Here is a 21054-nt window from a genome sequence, read left to right as displayed (position 1 = left end):
TTTCTCTACACAAAGGATAAACAGGCTGAGAGAGAAATTAGGGAAAAAACACCCTTCTCAATAGTCACAAATAATATAAAATACCTTGGCGTGACTCTAACTAAGGAAGTGAAAGATCTCTATGATAAGAACTTCAAGTCTCTGAAGAAAAAAATTAAAGAAGATCTCAGAAGATGGAATAATCTTTCATGCTCATGGATTGGGAGAATCAACATTGTAAAGATGGCTATCTTGCCAAAAGCAATCTACAGATTCAATGTAATCCCCATCAAAATGCCATCTCAATTATTCAACGAATTACAAAGAGCAATCTGCAAATTAATCTGGAATAACAAAAAACCTAGGATAGCAAAAACTCTTCTCAAGGATAAAAGAACCTCTGGTTTTATCACCATTCCTGACCTAATGCTATACTACAGAGAAATTGTGATAATAACTGCATGGTACTGGTATAGTGACATACAAGTAGACTAATGGAACAGAATTGAAGACCCAGAAATGAACCCACACACCTATAGTCATTTGATCTTCGACAAGAGAGCTAAAACCATCCAGTGAAAGAAAGACAGCATTTTCAACAAATGGTGATGGCACAACTGGTGGTTATCATGTAGAAGAATGTGAATATATCCATTCTTATCTCCTTGTACTAAGGTCAAATCTAAGTGGATCAAGGAACTCCACATAAAACCAGAGACAGTGAAACTTATAGAGGAGAAAGTGGGGAAAAGCCTCGAAGATATGGGCACAGGGGAAAAATTCCTGAATAGAACAGCAATGGCTTGTGCTGTAAAATTGAGAATTGACAAAAGGGACCTCATGAAACTGCAAAGCTTCTGCAATGCAAAAGACACTGTCAATAAGACAAAAAGGCCACCAACAAATTGAGAAAGAATCTATACCTATCGTAAATCAGATAGGGGACTAATATCCAATATATATAAAGAACTCAAGAAGGTGGACTCCAGAAAATCAAATAACCCCATTAAAAAATGGGGCTCAGAGCTAAACAAATAATTCTCACCTGAGGAATACTGAATGTCAGAGAAGCACCTTGTCTTAGTCAGGGTTTCTATTCCTGCACAAGCATGATGACCTAGAAGCCAGTTGGGGGAGGAAAGGGTTTATTCGGCTTACACTTCCATGGTGCTGTTCATCACCAAAGGAAATCAGGACTGGATCTCAAGCAGGTCAGGAAGCAGGAGCTGAGCTGAGGCCATGGAGGGATGTTCTTTTACTGGCTTGCTTTCCCTGGCTTGCTCAGCCTGCTCTCTTATACAACCAAGACTACCAGCACAGAGATGACACCACCCACAAGGGGCCTCCCCCCTAAATCACTAATTGAGAAAATGCCTTACAGTTGTATCTCATGGAGGCATTTCCCAGCTGAAGCTCCTTTCTCTGTGATAACTCCAGCTGTGTGAAGCTGACACAAAACTAGCCAGTACACACCTGAAAAAATGTTCAACATCCTTAATCATCAGAGAAACGCAAATCAAAACAACCCTTAGATTCCATCTCAAACGAGTCAGAATGGCTAAGATCAAAAATTCAGGTGACAGCAGATGCTGGCGAGGATGTGGAGAAAGAGGAACACTCCTTCATTGTTGGTGGGATTGCAAGCTTTACAACCACTCTGGAAATCTGTCTGGCGGTTTCTCAGAAAATTGACGATAGTACTACCGGAGGATCCCGCAATACCTCTCCTGGGCATACATCCAGAAGACGTGCAAACCAGTAAGAAGGACAGATGCTTCATTATGTTCATAGCAGCCTTATTTAAAATAGCCAGAAGCTGGAAAGAAAACAGATGCCCCTCAAAACAGGAATAGATACAGAAAATGTGATATATTTACACAATGTAGTACTACTCAGCTATTAAAACGAATGAATTTATGAAATTCCTAGGAAAATGGTTGAACCTGGAGGGCATCATCCTGAGTGAGGTAACATAATCACAAATGAACTCAAATGATATGGACTCACTGATAAGTGGATATTAGCCCAGAAACTTAGCATACCCAAGATACAAGAGACAATTTTTAAAACACATGAAACTGAAGAATGAAGATCAAAGTGTAGACACTTTGCCCCTTCTTAGAATTGGGAGCAAAACCCCCATGGAAGGAGTTACAGAGATAAAATTTGGATCTGAGACAAAAGGATGGACCATCTAGAGACTGCCATATCCAGGGATCCATCTCATAATTAGCCTCCAGACGATGACAGCATTGCATACACTTGCAAGATTTTGCTGAAAGACCCTGATATAGCTGTCACTTGTGAGACTATGCCGGGGCCTAGCAAACACAGAAGTGGATGTTCACAGTTAGCTATTGGATGGAGCACGGGGCCCCCAATAGAGGAGCTAGAGAAAGTACCCAAGGAGCTAAAGAGATCTGCAACCCTGTAGGTGCAACAACATTATGAACTAACCAGTACCCCGGAGTTCTTGAGTCTAGCTGCATATGTATCAAAAGATGTCCTAGTTGGCCATCACTGGAAAGAGAGGAACATTGGACACACAAACTTTATATGCCCAAGTACAGGGGCCAAAAAAAAAAAAAAAAAATGGGAATGGGTGGGTAGGGAAATGGGGGAGAGGGGGGAGGGTATGGGGGACTTTTGGGATAGCATTGGAAATATAATTGAGGAAATATGTAATAAAATATATTTAAAAAGAGAATAAACAATAATTATGCTGAATAAAAAAAAAAAAAAAAAAAAAGAAAGAAAGAAAGGGAATGTCCAAAAGCCTTTAAGGAAGGTGAAGAGCCTAGAGTTCCTGGTGAAGATAAAGAAATTCCCAGAGACTTCTGATCAGATGACAAAGACTCTGAGACCACCACAGTGATTTGGGTAGACCCCAAAGGTCCTGGAGTAGAAGGCAAAGTTCCCACTGTCTGATTTGCAGACATGGGCTTTCTTATATAGCCTCCATCTATGGGATGCCCAAGAGCATCTTGTCATTCCAAGGCCACCTCAAACTTGAATTTAAAGCCATAATACTTTAGTGCCATTCTCTGTGACCAAGATTGCCAGGCAAGCAAAACTGCAACCTCACAGTGGGACCTCACATCTTTCTGGGTGTAGGAGAGTGGGCAGAAAATAGAAATCTAAAACTAACCTGCATGTAATCTTCCTAGAGTTTGTTGTCAGAACAGCTGTTTTCTTATCTCTATTTATGGATATCTACAGACCAATACATCAAGGAGGGATTCTTAGAGTTCATACAACCACTCACCCTGTTGTAAGGGCATGTTGATCTTGTATTCCTTCCAATAGTATATACGATATTTGGAAACTGGCAAGAAGAGATGGAATCAAATGATGCACTGCCATTTTGTTCTCCCACTACCCAATGTAAACTAGATTTTCCTCTTCTGCACAGTGTGGTGACTGCATCCTGCTATTTGGTTATATATGGCCAGGGACATCCATCCATCCTTCCTTCCTTCCTTCCTTCCTTCCTTCCTTCCTTCCTTCCTTCCTTCCTTCCTTTCTTCCTTCCTCTCTCTTTCCTCTCTCTTTCCCCTCTCTCTCTCTCTCTCTCTCTCTCTCTCTCTCTCTCTCTCTCTCTCTCTCCCTCTCTCTCTCTCTCTCTCTCTCTCTCTCTCTTCAGTTTGGAAGGTTGGGTTTTCCTGTGTATATCTGGCTGTCTTGTATTGCTCTGTGGAAACCATGCAGATCCTATGTAAAAAAACAAACAAACAAAAAACAAAAAACAAAAAACATAACAACAACACCACCAAAAAAAGCCTTCAAATGGCTCCCAATTGCTGGGATTAAAGGCAGGGGCCAACAATGCCTGACAAACCAAAACAATAAAACACCAAATATAAAACCCTAATGTTTTTTTAGTAAAAAGCAAAAACAACAACAACCACAACCAAAAAAACTATCCGTAAGATATACTGTAAAATGTTAAAAAACTGAATTCAAATGAAGGCTAAATTAAATCCCAAACACAAAAACATGCTAAAATCATTTCAACAAAGAAAAAAACAATACAAATACACTGTAAGCCTGAAAACAAAACAAAACAAAAGAAAACAAAAACTCTAATTCACTCTTTAAAAACACTCCAAAACTTTAAAATAATCTAGACATCTAAAAAGAATATGTAAGAAGTCGAAATATCCCTAAAACATTTATTTACTTATTTATTTATTATTTATTTATTTATTCATTCATTCATTCATTCATTCATTCATTCATTCATTCATTTAATAAATTCTGTCATTCTATCTGTTTTTCTTTCTTTTTCTCTTTTTCTTTCTTTCCATGTCTGTTTCTTTCTCGCTTTCTCTCTCTCTCTCTCTCTCTATCTCTCTATCTCTCTCTCTCTGTCTCTCTCTGTCTTTTTTGACCTGTCAGTCTATCTGCCTGCCTGCCTTTCTTCTTGCCTTCCTTCTCCCCTTCCTTGCTTCCTTCCTTCATTCCTTCCTCTCCCTCCTTTCTCTCCTCTCTCTCTCTCTCTCCTCTCTCTCTCTCTGTCTCTTTCTCTCTGTCTCTCGCTGGATATTTGTCTCTCTGTCTCTCTGTCTCTGTCTCTTTCTGTCTCTCTCACTGTCTCTCTCTCTCTTTCTACCTGTCTGACTATTTGCCTGCCTGCCTGACTTACCATCTGCCTGTCTGCCTGCCTGCTTGCCTGCTTGCCTGCCTGCCTTCTTTCCTTCCTTCCTTCCTTCCTTCCTTCCTTCCTTCCTTCCTTCCTTCCTTCCTTCCTTCCTCCCTCCCTCCCTCCCTCCCTCCCTCCCTCCCTCTCTCTCTCTCTCTCTCTCTCTCTCTCTCTCTTTCTTTCTTTCTTTCTTTCTTTCTTTCTTTCTTTCTTTCTTTCTCTCTCTCTCTCTTTTTCTCTCCCTTCCTTTCTTTCTTCCTTCCTTTCTTCCTCCCTCCCTCTCTCCCTCCCTCTCTCCATCCCTCTCTCTCACTCTCCCTTCCTTCCTCCCTTCCTTCCTTCCTTCCTTTTTTCCTTTCTTTCTTTCTTTCTTTCTTTCTTTCTTTCTTTCTTTCTTTCTTTCTTTCTTTCTTTCTTTCTTGCATGGGATTTTGGAGACTAGTTTTCACTGTGTATACCCTGGAGGTCCTGGAAATCACTCTGTACACTATGCTGGCCTTCAATTAAGAAATTCACCTGCCTCTGCCTACCAAGACTGAGACTGAAGGCATGGATCACTACTGCCTGGAAACACTAAAACTCTTAGACCCCCTAAATATAACCCTAAAAATTTTAAGCAAATACTTAAAAACACACACACAACACACACACACAATCAAATAAAACAGTATAACATTAAAAAAATTAACTAAACCCTAATAAGAACCGAAAATCAAGAAAAAAATTTAAAATTCATAATAAACAAAGTAATATCATTTTAAGTGACATTTAACAACATGTGACATGTACAAATAACCTCCACATCCTGGGTAAACAAAGTCCTATTCCTAAAATCCTCCTCCATTTTTCTGTTCAGATTCTCTGCTCACAGCCCATGCTAGCTAAAGCCACTAACCAATCCTAACCTTGCCTTCTGTTCCCACCCTCTACTCCTTCACATTGAATGAAACACCATCACTTGATGCTGAGAGAACTTGGTAATTATTGAATATCTTTCCATGGATTGTCACACTGCCTCCTTCTGTCTGCCTACCAAGGGAGTGTGGACAGCCAGATCTCTTGTCACAAGGCTGACATCTAATTGTTTGTGGAGAACTAAAGTAGTTGCTGAGGGAAGCAAAAACTAGCACAGCATAATTTATGACTGGAGAATACAGACTTGAAGGTAACTTAGGAGGAAATTTGACCATGTTATTATGTTTAGAGAACTGATAATGCCAACTTGGCCCAACTCTATCATAGAACATGAGCTTTCAAACAGAAGTAAAGAGCAGGAGGGGAAGGAGATTGCCTTACCAATAGTCAGAAAGGTCTGGCTTTGGCCAGGACCATGGAAACTGCTTTGCAGTGGCCCTTGTGCTGGGATCTCAGAGATCTCCTGGACAGGTTCTATTATCTGAAGTTTGGGTAGACTCACAGGTGTTTTGGATTGTGTGACAAACATACTCATCTACATCAGTTCTTCCAGGAGTATGTCACACATGTTGATCTGAAGAAAATTTCAGAACCCATCATTCCACTGAAATGCAGATTACATTTCCAGTAACCACTACAGACAACATACATAAAGGAGACAGTGGGGTCAAATACATTCCATACTCACAACAGATTTATACCTAAATGGCCACATTTCAATTACTCAAGAGCCGAGGGAGGCATGTGGATCCTAGACAGGTCATGACATATCTAGACCCTTGAAGATGACATCTTCTATTTTTTAACAAATCAGGAAGACAGGAAGAAAGCAAAAGCATTCAGTCATGCTACCTTCAGGAGGCAGAGTCCTTTGGCAGAGTCCTGTCCATTCAGTTAACTGCCCTGAAACTGAAGCAACTGCAAAGCAGCACCTGTCCCATGCTGAAGTCATGAATCTCAGCTGGCTGCTCTCCCACAGACACCGTCCAGTGTACATCCAGGCCTTCCCTGTCCAGAGGCTTTGAGAAGTGGTTCTGAGCACAAAGCAATAATACCTTCCTTCTGAGGCCTTTTGGGTATGCTAATGTGAACTGCTATTGGAATTTAATGGGCCAGTGATGTGTATCACTCATGATGGAAAGCTCTTCCTAAGCTCTCACAAATTCAGACATCTACACTCCCCCCCCCCCCCCTATATTCATCATGCAGATCAGGAAAACCTAGGTAGAACCAGATACTGCTACATATTTTCCTGTCATTTAGATGTTCTATGAATTCTTAACAGGAGGGAGAGCATCGCATATGTTGTCCTTATTTACCCTAACCAAAGCTCATAGCTTTGCTGCTGGTTAGTAGTTACAGGGAGGTAAAAGCATCTATCCACTTAAGGATAACACATGACAAACAGAAAGAGTATATAGCACAGGAAATTTGATGTTAACTTCTAACTGTCCTACCACAGTGAGTAATCAGAGATAGGCATGGAACCATTTCATGGAAGACAATTTGAAATGTCTTAAGGTAAAACAATGTCCAAGCACATTTATACAGAAGCAATAATAGTTTATAATAAACTATGTTCCCGTTCCTCCTTTTATATGTTTTCTAGACTATCTGGCATTGCCTTTTCAAACTGTTCCATAAAGATCCAAGCAATACATATCTCGTCACTACAGTGATAATTGTAGTAACTGATCCTGCTGAAGAAATTCATTTACTGATAATAAATGAGGCATTGCCATTTGGGTGTTGTAGAGTGGGCATGGAGTCAGGAACTGTGGAGACTCTGTGACCTCATTGCTGAATCCAGCAAAAGAGAAAGTTTAAAGGGCTCTGTGGAAGGCTAGGGGCTGTGGAATGACACAGAGACAGAATGGCTCATCCCGACCCAGCTGCCTGCCTCCATTTTTGGACTGAGAACAAACAACCACAACCAATCTTCACCTTGTATCCTGGCCTCTTGTGATCTCTCTTGAGGTCTTCTATCAGGGTGAGAAATCTTTGTCTAATTTCCAGGCTGAACTTCTGGGTCTTGGTGTTTGTATTGGGCAAAATAAACAGGAACTGTTCCAACAGGAGCAGAGTCAGGATCTGCTCCACAGAGTGTGACTGAGGCTTCAGCCACTGGAAACAAAGTCCCCAGAGTTTGCCGAAGGCCTCGTGAGGCCCATCTGCTTCATCATACTGGAACTGCCTGAAGCGCTGGACGAAGGCTTCACAGGCTGCCATATTTCCAAGGCTGAGTAGAGGATCCCTGTGGGGCAGAGTTAACGGGTGCTTCCATTTTTCCCACTGGACGGCTCTTTCTTGGTCCTGGGGCCTTAGGTCTCAGGTGTTTCCTTGGGCCTTCAACAGGGATGCCACCTGCAGCAGAGAGGAGGCCTCCGTGAGAAAGGAGACACGGGAGTGATAACTAACGTGTATATGGTTCCTGTCCTTTCAGCTTTCAGAACTTGATGCCAGACATGGTCTCTTCACCAAAACATAAGTGTACACATTCAACTCTGCAAAGAGATGTCAAAAGTTATACAAAACATGCCCACAAACCCTTTTTGCAGACTCCTTGGAACTGTGCGTTCTAGTAGGTTAGCCACTGGCCTGTGTGGCTACTGAACTTGGAATTAGTTGAAGCTGGAAGCTTTTATTCCTACCCACAAGTATCCCTGCAGAATGTTCTCTGCTATTAGGTAGCCATGTTCTGAGCAGTCCCATGGACTGCAGCTGGGAACACCTATCCTTCTGCAGAGACACATGACTAGAACACTGCCTCTTAGCATAAGAGTACTGCCTGTTCTCACATAGGGCCCAGTTTTCATTCTCAACACCCACATGGTGCCCACAACCATTTGTAATCAAGTTCTAGGGAATCCAACAAACTCTTCTATCCTCTCCAGATACCAGGCATGCATGTATGTATATAGTCAGTCATGCGTACAGGAACATAAAACATCCATACACAATTATAAGATACAAACATTAAAACTTTAAAAGAGGACCAGGCATCTAATCCCACTCCTCACACAATAATGGTATCCACGTGTTTCCAAATGAATGGAGGTCCCCAAAAGGGGAACAGCTACAGTTTCCCTGAGAAAGCCCTCCAGCTTTGAGTGTCCATTAGTAACCTTTGCAGTCAACCCTTCCTCTTTTGATCTTGTCACACCCACTTAGTGGAATGACCTCATGCCCACCTCTACCACTTTGTCTTTACTATAACCTTCATAATAGTTTTTCTCGAAGGAAAAAAAAAAACATTATATGAGGAGATGAATGTCATAAAAAATATCTCAGGAGTTCCTATTGTGAAATAAATACTCAGTTCACTCTATATCTGGAGACAGGGCCTAGTCTAAACATCCCTCACACATCTGTGTGCTTATCTCCCACAGGAACTTAGGAGAGAGAGAGTAGTATTGTTCTTTCCCTTTGGTATGATGAGGGTTGAGGTTAAAAAAAAAATCTTAGAGTCACTGAATTCATTGAAAGTGCTCAAAGACTGGTCTCCCCAGCTTTCAGGGCTTGTGCCTACTGTGGCATTGGAGAGCTTCTTTCTCTGGCTGGATTTCAACTTCTGCCCTTGTACCCTTTTTTCCTCTCCCCCTCAGTGACTCTTTTCCTTCCTTCCTGTTTCCCTTCCCTTTCCTAAAGCAGTTTCTTTTCTTGACATCTTCTCTAAAAGACTGGCCATGAAAATAACTTCAACCCCATTTCCCCTGTAACATTTCCTTGCAAAAGTGAAGAGATACCTAGCCTGTGCATTGGTGACTCAGAAACAACTATGTGCCTATCTACATGGAGCCTGAAAGGATTATAGTATCCAGGCACATGGAAGAAGAAAAGCCTCTATGGAACCCTTAGAAGATTCTACTTTCCTTGATCTAGATATCTAGGCTTCCAAATGAAGCCCTCTGGGTTGGTATCACCCAAGAGATGAGCATGTGATACATATCCATGATGTAATTTGAGAAACATATAAATATTTACATATAAACACTTAAATGTAGACAATGCTGAAATCATCTACAAGCTTACTTAGTACAGTCATGGTTTACTTCGTAAGATTAAGCAAAGCATTACAAAGAGAAATTGGGGTGAAGTGTCTCAAAGCTCTGGGAGATCAGATTAGTAATTTTGTTGTTTTTAAAATAAGTACCTTATTAAATATTTATAAGATAGGTGTAATACTCCATATTTCTGAGACCCTAAGCCAAGAAATCTGTAGGTAAGCTCTGTCCCAGCTCTTTAGTGTCCAGAAAACCTCCTCCCTGTGATCCTAGGTCAAAGGCTACGTGATTAATTAGATCACACATTAATAGGTACTCTCCTCTTATGTGGTCAACATGAACATTTCATACCAAGATGCAAACCCTTATTTCTCATATCTTGTATCCCCAAAATAATTAAACCAAAATAATGGTTTAATTATTATAATTATTATAATTACTATTATTAGAAAAATTACTATTATTACTACTAATAATAAAAATAGTAATATTATTATTATTATTATTATTATTATTATTATTATTATTATTATTATTATTACATTGTATGTATGAGGAATCTGTGAGAATATGGCTGTACAAGTGGGTTGTGGTGCATGGGATGACTAGAGGGTGGCTTTGGGAGTCTGAGATTCCTTCCCACTACCAAGGTTTTTAAGGATGGAATTAGGTACACAAGATTGCAAAGTGAGTGCTTTTACCTCCTACCACACACATTTGAAACCTAGTACTCATTATAACTCACACCATTGTTGTTACCATGACACTGCCTGGCTTCAAGTCCTATGAGCCCTCTCATTATAACACACAGCAAACAATGCCTCCCCAGGCAGGTTGCAGCATGTCCCTGGATCCTAGGTCCCATCCACCTGGTCTCCATCCTTCAAGTGAATATCCAAGCTTCAGTTATGCCAACTGGCACTCTCTATTGCACATCCTTTCTCCTGCCTCCCCCATTCACAGGAACTTTCAAAGACCTATTCAGAATCTTTCACCTCACCTTATACTTAGGTACTTCATGAACTGGGGCTACCAAGAATGAATAGCGTCTGTCCCTTGCTCCTAGACTTGACTGATCTGCTGTCTCCCTTTGTCAAATCTCTCCACACATCAAAGGCCTCTTGGTCCTGGCCTAACACATCATCAGAAAAGAATCCCTTCTTAGAAAGCTGCCTCCTTTCCCCCACAGACCTGTTTAGTAATGTAAAGAATCTGGCTGCTTGTTGTCTATGGCAAGTCTTACTGACACTTCAGGGGTGGGGTTAGCCAGCATCTATCATTTGAGCCTGCAAGAGTCAGATGAGGGTCTGTCTAGCAGCTCATAGATAATCCCCCCTCCACCAGACCACCACCAACACACAAATTTCTCCAGTTTGTGCTTACTTTGAGTAACTCTGGAAGGAGCTAGATTTCTCTCTCTGGAATCTCTGTCCCTGACATGAGAGTCTAAGACTCACTGCTGTGTTCCAATGCTGACAGACACAAAGGAGTTGCATTCTTCCTCACACTGGCTTCGATACGAGTTTCATACTCCTTAGCCACATCTACCTTTTGAAGCCCCAATTGACCGTATGTCACCTTCAGGAGGCACCTTTTGTATACACAGCTTAAGAAAGCTGGGTTTTAAGGGTCAGTGTGGAAAGGTCCTAGGTCCCTGTCTCCTGATTAGGTCAGGGTTAGTGAGGTCAAGCAAAGGCAGGGAGACCACACAATACTGTATGGAGCATAAATGTCTTCCTTAAAATTTGAATAAGACATTGGAACCACAAAGACTGACAGTGTAACCAGTAAAATGGTACTAAGACAGAATAATTTCAGCACTCAGGGGGCAGAGGCAGGCAAGTCTCCATGACTTGGAGAGTAGCTTGATATGTATAGTGAGTCCCAGGCCTACCAGGGCTCAATACTAACAACTTATCTGTCTCTGTTAGTTCTCTTAACAAATTAGGAGCAGTCATAGCCTACTTGTTATTCTTTTTTTGTTTTTTTTTTTTTTCATTCAGTCTCAAAGAAAAAACAAAAAGACTGCAGCTAGTTGTAAAATAAAACTCAAAGGTAAAGCTTCCTGATAACTTTTCCCATGTAGACTTCAACAGTGCTCCTCAACTCCTCCCAGAATACTATACGATTATACTGGCATTGAACATGTACTTGAATTATCTGCATAGTTTTAAAGAAATTTGGAAAAATATGTGAAAACCCTAAGATCCAAATGAAAATGCAAGCACTTATGTTTCGAACATAACACATAAAAACAAGATGATCATTGGCAACTATGAGTGCTTATGTTGAACAAAAAGAGTGTTCAAATATATGCATACACACACATCCATATATATGCATATATAATATGTTATATATTATATACATTTTGAATATTAAATATGTTAACAAATATATAAAGATATATATTGAATATATGTTGTATATTATATATATAATATAAATGTGTGAGTTCATATGTGTGAGGTTTTTATGTGTATGTGTGTGTATGTGTGTGTGTGTGTGTCTGTATGTGTGTGAGTGTATGTGTGTGTGTGTGGTTTGTATGCATGTGTGTAAGCCCAAGGTCAGATGGATTCATTATCAATATCTAATATCTTAAACCATTAAGGAACTAAGAGCAATAATTCTCAAACTATTTCCAAAAACTAGGAAAAAAAAAAGAAGCACTACCAAATACATTTTATGAAGCTGGTATTACGATGATTCCAAAAATCAGAGGATACAACAAAAACTAGACCATTTTTCCTGATAAACACAAAGGCAAAAATAATCTACAAAATACTTAATAATCAAATTTTGAACACATTAAAAAGACCCTACCCATGGTCAAGTTGACTTTAACTTAAGAATTCCAATCAACATACTTCTAGAGCAAATATAACAGGGACAGAAATCACATGATTATCTCAATAGCTGAGGTAAAGGTCTTTTCGAAGTTCAACATCCCTTCTTGGTAGGAACTCTGGAAAAAAATATGGATAGAAAAAAGAGATCTCCACATAAACAATTCCATATAAGCTATATTCAGCAACCATAGAGCCCATTATAATAAATCATATAAATAATAATATATACTCATATATTATATTAATATATTAATAATGGTTAATTAATAATTGATTGAGAATATATTATTATATTAACAATATGATTAACAATATAATTATAATATAGAAATATGTTATGGTAAACCATATAAAATCTCTATGTAGGCTGTATGTAGGAAAATGATAGCCAATCATAATAATTAATATAAATTCTACTATATGTATATATTATATATTCATACTATATAATTAATAATGATGTATTAATCACATAATTATAATTTATTAATAATAGTATTATAATGTTGAATAATATTATTAGAATATAATATATTAATAATATAAATACTATAATTATAATATAGAAATATATTATGATAAACCATATAAAAATCTCCATATAGGCTATATGTAACAAACCTATAGTCAATAATCATAAATCATATAAATCACAATATATTAATAATGTATACTTAATAATTGATCATACAATTATAATTTGTGGCTATAATATATTATAGTAACATTATAGTAATATGATATAGTAATAATATAATTATAATATATGAGTATATTAAAATAAACCGTATAAAATATGTCCATGTAGGATATATGTAACAAACCTATAGCCAATTATAATAAATACTATAAATTACAATATATTTATATATTATACATTTATATATTAATAATCTTTATTTAATAATTTACTGATAATATGATTACATGTGGTTTAAATATAGTAATTATATAACTAATTTAGTGATTGATAATGTAATTATTATGTGTAAGTGTAATATAATAAACTATATAAAATTTCCTTACAGGCTATATGTAACTAACCTATAGTCAATTACAATAAATTGTGGAAAATTGAAAACATTCCTTCTAAAATCAAGAAACAAGGTCATGTACTCTTTCCAATAGTATTTAATACAGTGATTAGAATCTTGCCTAGAGAGCAAGGAAAAAAATAATAAAAGTGATTCAAATAGAGAAATTTGAAGTCACATAATTTAATAATAAATAGCATATTCTGACACAAAAAACCTCTAGAGACCTTCTAGAAAGCTCTTAGATCAGATGTATAAATTCAACAAAATAATAGAATGTATAGTCAGGATATAAGAACTAGTGTTTTTTTCTATACCAAAAATATAATTAAAAATATAATTATAATATAAAAATATATTATGATAAAGGACAAGTTAATCAGGAGGGGAAAACTTCATTCATTCCAGATTCTTAAAGGTAAAGAAAGACCTGGGTTTGGCGTATTGTGCTGTGATAATTGTAGCATTCAGAAAGCTAATACATGGAAAACTGCTGTGACTTGGAAGCCAACCTGGGCTGCATTGTGAATACCAAACCATACAGTCTTAAAAATAAAGTACCTAAGAATATATCTATCCAAGATGATGAAAACTGAAAAACATTGTAAAAAGAAACCAAACACATGAATATGGGAACATTTGAGTTAGGGAAGCAGAAGGCCGGCCTGAGTAGGGCCACAAGCCTCTTCCGTCTGACCAGCACCTGGGTAGCTGGAGCGCAGAGTAGGCTGACACCCTTCAGCTACCCACGACACCTGCCACAGGATTTTGAGACTTCTGGTGAGTGGTACACAGCTTCTGCTCCAGTCCAATTGCGCGGGACCTGAGACTGCTTTGGTTGGGGAGGTAGAAATCCGGCCTGAGTAGGACCACAAGCCTCTTCCGGTCAGACCAGCACCGGGGTATCTAGGGCACAGGGTTGGCTGACACTCGCCAGCAACCCACAACACCCTCCACAGGATCTTAAGACTTCTGGTGAGTGGAACATAGCTTCTGCTCCAATCCAATTGCCCGTGGGACCTGAGACTGCATTTGTTAGGGAAGCAGAAAATCGGCATGAGTAGGGCCACAAGCCTCTTCGGGTCTGACCAGCACCTGGGTAGCTGGAGCGCAGGGTCAGCTGACACCCGCCAGTTACCCACGACACCTGCCACAGGATTTTGAGACTTCTGGTGAGTGGTACACAGCTTCTGCTCCAGTCCAATTGCGCGGGACCTGAGACTGCTTTGGTTGGGGAGGTAGAAATCCGGCCTGAGTAGGACCACAAGCCTCTTCCGGTCAGACCAGCACCGGGGTATCTAGGGCACAGGGTTGGCTGACACTCGCCAGCAACCCACAACACCCTCCACAGGATCTTAAGACTTCTGGTGAGTGGAACATAGCTTCTGCTCCAATCCAATTGCCCCTGGGACCTGAGACTGCATTTGTTAGGGAAGCAGAAAACCGGCATGAGTAGGGCCACAAGCCTCTTCGGGTCTGACCAGCACCTGGGTAGCTGGAGCGCAGGGTCAGCTGACACCCGCCAGTTACCCACGACACCTGCCACAGGATTTTGAGACTTCTGGTGAGTGGTACACAGCTTCTGCTCCAGTCCAATTGCGCGGGACCTGAGACTGCTTTGGTTGGGGAGGTAGAAATCCGGCCTGAGTAGGACCACAAGCCTCTTCCGGTCAGACCAGCACCGGGGTATCTAGGGCACAGGGTTGGCTGACACTCGCCAGCAACCCACAACACCCTCCACAGGATCTTAAGACTTCTGGTGAGTGGAACATAGCTTCTGCTCCAATCCAATTGCCCGTGGGACCTGAGACTGCTTTGGTTGGGGAGGCAGAAATCCGGCCTGAGTAGGGCCACAAGCTTCTTCTGGTCTGAACAGCACTGGGGTAGCTAGAGCGCAGGGTCTGCTGACACCCACCAGCTACCCACGACACCCGCTACAGGATTTTGAGACTTCTGGTGAGTGGAACACAGAGTCTGCTCCAATCTTTAAACAGTGACAACAATAACAACTAATCCCAGAGATTACCAGATGGCGAAAGGTAAATGTAAGAATCATACTAACAGAAACCAAGACCACTCACCATCATCAAAACCCAGCACTCCCACTTCACCCAGTCATGGGCACCCCAACACACCAGAAAACCTAGACCCGGTTCTAAAAGCATATCTCACGATGATGGTAGAGGACATCAAGAAGGAATTTAACAACACACTTAAAGAAATACAAAAGAACACTGGTAAACGGGTAGAAAACATTAAAGAGGAAGCACAAAAATCCCTTAAAGAATTGCAGGAGAACACTCTTAAACAGGTAGAAGACATTAAAGAGGAAGAACAAAAATCCCTTAAAGAATTGCAGGAGAACACTGCTAAACAGGTAGAAGACATTAAAGAGGAAGCACAAAAATCCCTTAGAGAATTGCAGGAGAACACTGCTAAACAGGTAGAAGACATTAAATTGGAAGCACAAAAATCCATTAAAGAATTGCAGGAAAACCAGACCAAACAGGTGATGGAATTGAATAAAACCATACAACCTAAAAAGGGAAGTGGAAACAATGAAGAAAACCCAAATTGAGGCAACACTGGAGATGGAAACACTAGGAAAGAAATCTGGAACCACAGATATGAGCATCAGCAACAGAATACAAGAGATGGAAGAGAGAATCTCAGGTGCAGAAGAATCCATAGAGAACATCGGCACGACAATCAAAGAAAATACAAAATCCAAAAAGATCCTAACTCAAAATATCCAGGAAATCCAGGACAAAATGAGAAGACCAAACCTACGGATAATAGGAGTAGATAAGAATGAAGATTTTCAACTCAGAGGACCAGCAAATATATTCAACAAAATTATAGAAGAAAACTTCCCAAACCTAAAGAAAGAGATGCCCATGAACATACAAGAAAATTACAGAACTCCAAATAGACTGGACCAGAAAAGGAATTCCTTCCGACATATAATAATCAGAACAACAAATGCACTAAATAAAGATAGAATACTAAAAGCAGTAAGGGAAAAAGGTCAAGTAACATATAAAGGCAAGCCTATCAGAATTACAACGGAAATTTCACCAGAGACTATGATAGCCAGAAGGGCCTGGACAGATGTTATACAGAAACTAAGAGAACAGAATTTCCAGCCCAGGCTACTATACTCAGCCAAACTCTCAATTACCATAGATGGAGAAACCAAAGTATTCCACGATAAAACCAAATTCACACATTATCTTTCCACGAATCCAGCACTTCAAAGATAATAACAGAATAAACCAATATAAGGACGGAAACCACATCATAGAAAAAGCAAGAAGGTAATCCCTCAACAAACCTAAAAGAAGACAGCCACATAAACAGAACACTAACTCTAACAACAAAAATAAAAGGAAGCAACAATTACTTCTCCCTAATATCTCTTAATATCAATGGACTCAACTCCCCAATAAAAAGACATAGACTAATAGGCTGGCTACAGAAACACGACCCAACATTTTGCTGCTTACAGGAAACTCATCTCAGAGAAAAAGATAGACACTACCTCAGAATGAAAGGCTGGAAAACAATTTTCCAAGCAAATGGTAGGAAGAAACAAGCTGGAGTAGCCATTATAATATCTGATAAGATTGACTTCCAACCCAAAGTCATCAAAAAAGACAAGGAAGGGCACTTCATTCTCATCAAAGGTAAAATCCTCCAAAAGGAACTATCAATTCTGAATATCTATGCTCCAAATACAAGGGCAGCCTCATTCATTAAAGATACTTTATTAAAGCTAAAAGCACACATTGCACCTCACACAATAATAGTGGGAGACTTCAACACACCACTTTCACCAATGGACAGATCATGGAAACAGAAACTAAACAGGGACACAGTGAAACTAACAGAGGTTATGAAACAAATAGATCTGACAGATATCTACAGAACATTTTATCCTAAAACGAAAAAATATACCTTCTTCTCAGCACCTCACGGTACCTTCTCCAAAATTGACCACATAATTGGTCACAAAACAAGCCTCAATATATACAAAAATATTGAAATTGTCTCATGCACCCTATCAGATCACCATGGACTAAGACTGATCTTCAATAACAAAATAAATAATAGAAAACCAACACACACGTGGAAACTAAACAACACTCTTCCTAATGATACCTTGGTCAAGGAAGGATTAAAGAAAGAAATTAAGGACTTTCTGGAGTTTAATGAAAATGAAGCCACAACATACCCAAACTTAGGGGACACACTGAAAGCATTTCTAAGAGGAAAACTCATAGCTCTCAGTGCCTCCAAAAAGAAACAAGAGAGCACACTTTACCAGCTTGACAAAACACCTAAAAGCTCTAGAACGAAAGGAAGCAAATTCACCCAAGAGGAGTAGATGCCAAGAAATAATCAAACTCAGGGGTGAAATCAACCAAGTGGAAACAAGAAGAACAATTCAAAGAATCAACCAATCTAGAAGTAAGGGATTCTTACTGGTTCTTTGAGAAAATCAGCAAGATAGATAAACCCTTAGCCAGACTCACTAGAGGGCATAGGGAAAGTACTCTAATTAACAAAATCAGAAATGAAAAGGGAGACATAACAACAGACCCTGAAGAAATCCAAAACACCATCAGATCATTCTACACAAGGATATACTCAACAAAACTGGAGAACCTGGATGAAATGGACAAGTTTCTATAAAAATTTATTTTTGCCAGTGTGTGGTGACCCATCTGTTTTATCCCAGAACTTTATAGGCAGAGGTCTTGGATTTCTGAGTTAATGGTCAGACTAGTCTGCATGGTGAGTTTCAGGATAGACAGGAATACAAAGAGAATTTTTTAAGGGGGGGGTTTAGAGTCATTTTTAGATTCTTGAATATATAAATATGAATATAAACATAACATAAACCTAAATAAATAAATATATATAATTTTAGTTTTTTTTATGAGTTTTGTAGTTTTTTTTTTCGCGTTTTAGAGATTTTTGGTGTTAAGAATTTTAATATATGTATACTAATTTTTTTCTTTGTTTATTAAGAATTTAGGATTTTTTTCTTGATTTTCATTCTTATTGGGCTTTATTTCATTTTCTTAACGTTTTCCTATTTTGTGTGTTTGTGTTCTTGAATGTTTTTACAAAATATTTATGTTTATATTTTTTGGGTTTAAATGTTTTAATTTTGCCAGGCAGTGGTGATCCATGCCTTCAATCCCACACTTGCTTAGGCAGAGGCAGGTAGATTTCTGATTTCTAGGGCAGCCTGGACTACAGAGTGATTTCCATGTTGCCAGGGTATACTCATATTTTTTTTAAATGATTTTAGTGTATTTACCAATTTGGGATTTCATTTAGGCTTTATTTTACTTTATTTTGTTACCATTTTAATGTATTTCTTTGGGTTTGGTCCTTGTCTTTGTTCAGGCTTCTAGTGTATCTTTAGTGTTTTTTCTTTTTCTTTTTAATGATTTTAGTGTATTTTTGGGTTTAAGGTTTAATTTAGGTTTGATTTTACTTGACTTTTTTAGCATTTTACTGTATTGCTTAGGGTTTTGTTTTTGGTGGTGTTGTTTTTGTACTTGATTTTTTAATAAACATTTAGGGGGTTATATTTGAGATTTTCTAGTTTTGGATTTGCCAGGCAATGTTGACCCATTTCTTTAATCTCAGTAATTGGGAGACAGAGTTAGGTTTTTGTTTTGTTTTGTTTTGTTTTGTTTTGTTTTGTTTTGTTTTGTTTTGTTTTGTTTTGTTTTTTAATTAGCGTTCTTTGAGGCCTCCAAATGGAGCTGGAAGTCAACCAGAGATACACAAAGAAACTCAAGAGAGAGAGAGAGAGAGAGAGAGAGAGAGAGAGACAGAGAGAGACAGAGAGAGACAGAGAGAGACAGAGAGACAGAGAAACAGTGAGTCAGAGAGACAGAGAGACAGAGACAGAGAGAGACAGAGAGAGACAGAGAGAGAAAGAGAGACAGACACAGAGACAGTGAGAGAGAAATTTAGGAAGAAACAAAAAACAAAGACAAAGAGAAAGAAGAAAGAAAAAAGAAAGAAAGAAAGAAAGAAAGAAAGAAAGAAAGAAAGAAAGAAAGAAAGAAAGAAAGAGAGAAAGAAAAAGAGAGAGAGACAAAGGGAGAAAGAAAGAAACAGAGTGAAAGAAAGAAAGAAAGAAAGAAAGAAAGAAAGAAAGAAAGAAAGAAAGAAAGAAAGAAAGAAAGAAACAAACAAACAAACAAACAAACAAACAAACAAAGAGAAAGAAAAAAAGAAAAAAGAAAAAAATGAAAGAAATACTGTACATAAGGAAGTTACTCTATGGAAATTTTTGGAATTTTGAAAGCGTTTTAAGGGTTTTTAGAAGGGTCTTTTATTTTTTATTTTTTGTATGAATAGTGTCTTTTAAGATTATGGAGGGTTTTTTTGGATTTACTGTTATATTTTAGTGTTTTAGTATGTGTTTGTGTATGTGTGTGTGTGTTCATAAGTAATTTTAAAAATGTTAAGGTTTTATTTTCTAGATTAAAAATTTTAGGGTTTCCAGTTTGAGGTATCCCATGCCTTTTATTCAAGAACTTTAGAGGCAGAGGTCTTGGATTTCTGAGTTCATTGTCAGGCTAGTCTCGTGTAAGTTCCAGGACAGCCAAGAATACATAGAGAAACCCTGTCTACATAAAATCAAAGAAAAAAAATATAAGGAAAAAATAAGGAATATTTTGCATTCTTAAATATGTATATATATATATTTATACTTTTAAGAATTTTAGAGTTTTTTATGGGTTTTGTAAGATTTTTAGATAGTGTTTTAGAGATTTTTGGTTTTAAGTGTTTTAGTATATTTTTATAGTTTTTTTTCTTTGTTTATTATGAATTTTAACATTTTTTCTTGAATTTCGGTTCTTATTAGGGTTTAGTTAATTTTTTTTAATGTTTTACTGGTTTATTTGATTGTGTGTGTGTTGTGTGTGTGATTTTAAATATTTGCTTAAAAATTTTTAGGGTTATTATTTGGGGATTTAAGAGTTTTAGTGTTGCCAGGCAGTGATGATCCATGCCTTCAATCCCACATTTGGTAGGCAGAGGAAGGTGGTTTTCCTAATTGAAGGCCAGCCTCATGTAAAGAGTGATTTTTTAGGCCCTCCAGGGTATACACAGGGAATCCCAATCTCCAAAATACAAGCAAGAAAGAGAGATAGAAAGAAAAAAAGAAAGAAAGAAAGAAAGAAAGAAAGAAAGAAAGAAAGAAAGAAAGAAAGAAAGAAAGAAAGAAAGAAAGGAAGGAAGGAAGGAAGGAAGGAAGGAAGGAAGGAAGGAAGGAAGGAAGGAAGGAAGGAGGAAGGAAGGAAGGAAGGAAGGAAGGAAGGAAAGAAAGAAAGAAAGAAAGAAAGAAAGAAAGAAAGAAAGGAAGAAAGAAAGAAAGAGAGAAAGAAAGGGAGAAAGGGAGAAAGAGACAGAGATAAAAACATCAGGAAAAAGACAGCATTTATAAAATATACAAAATTAATTAAATATATATGAAAAAAAGTAAACAAATGTTTTAGGGATATTTCAGCTTCATGTGTATTCTTTTTAGATTTCTATGGTATTTTAAATCAATTTGTAGAGTTTTTAGAATAGTGATTTAGAGTTTCTTGTTT

The sequence above is a fragment of the Mus caroli genome, unplaced genomic scaffold (genome assembly GCF_978045245.1).
Source record: "Mus caroli unplaced genomic scaffold, Mus_caroli_1 scaffold_22, whole genome shotgun sequence".
Taxonomy (NCBI): Eukaryota; Metazoa; Chordata; class Mammalia; order Rodentia; family Muridae; genus Mus; species Mus caroli.
Note: the sequence above shows the minus strand (reverse complement) of the source record.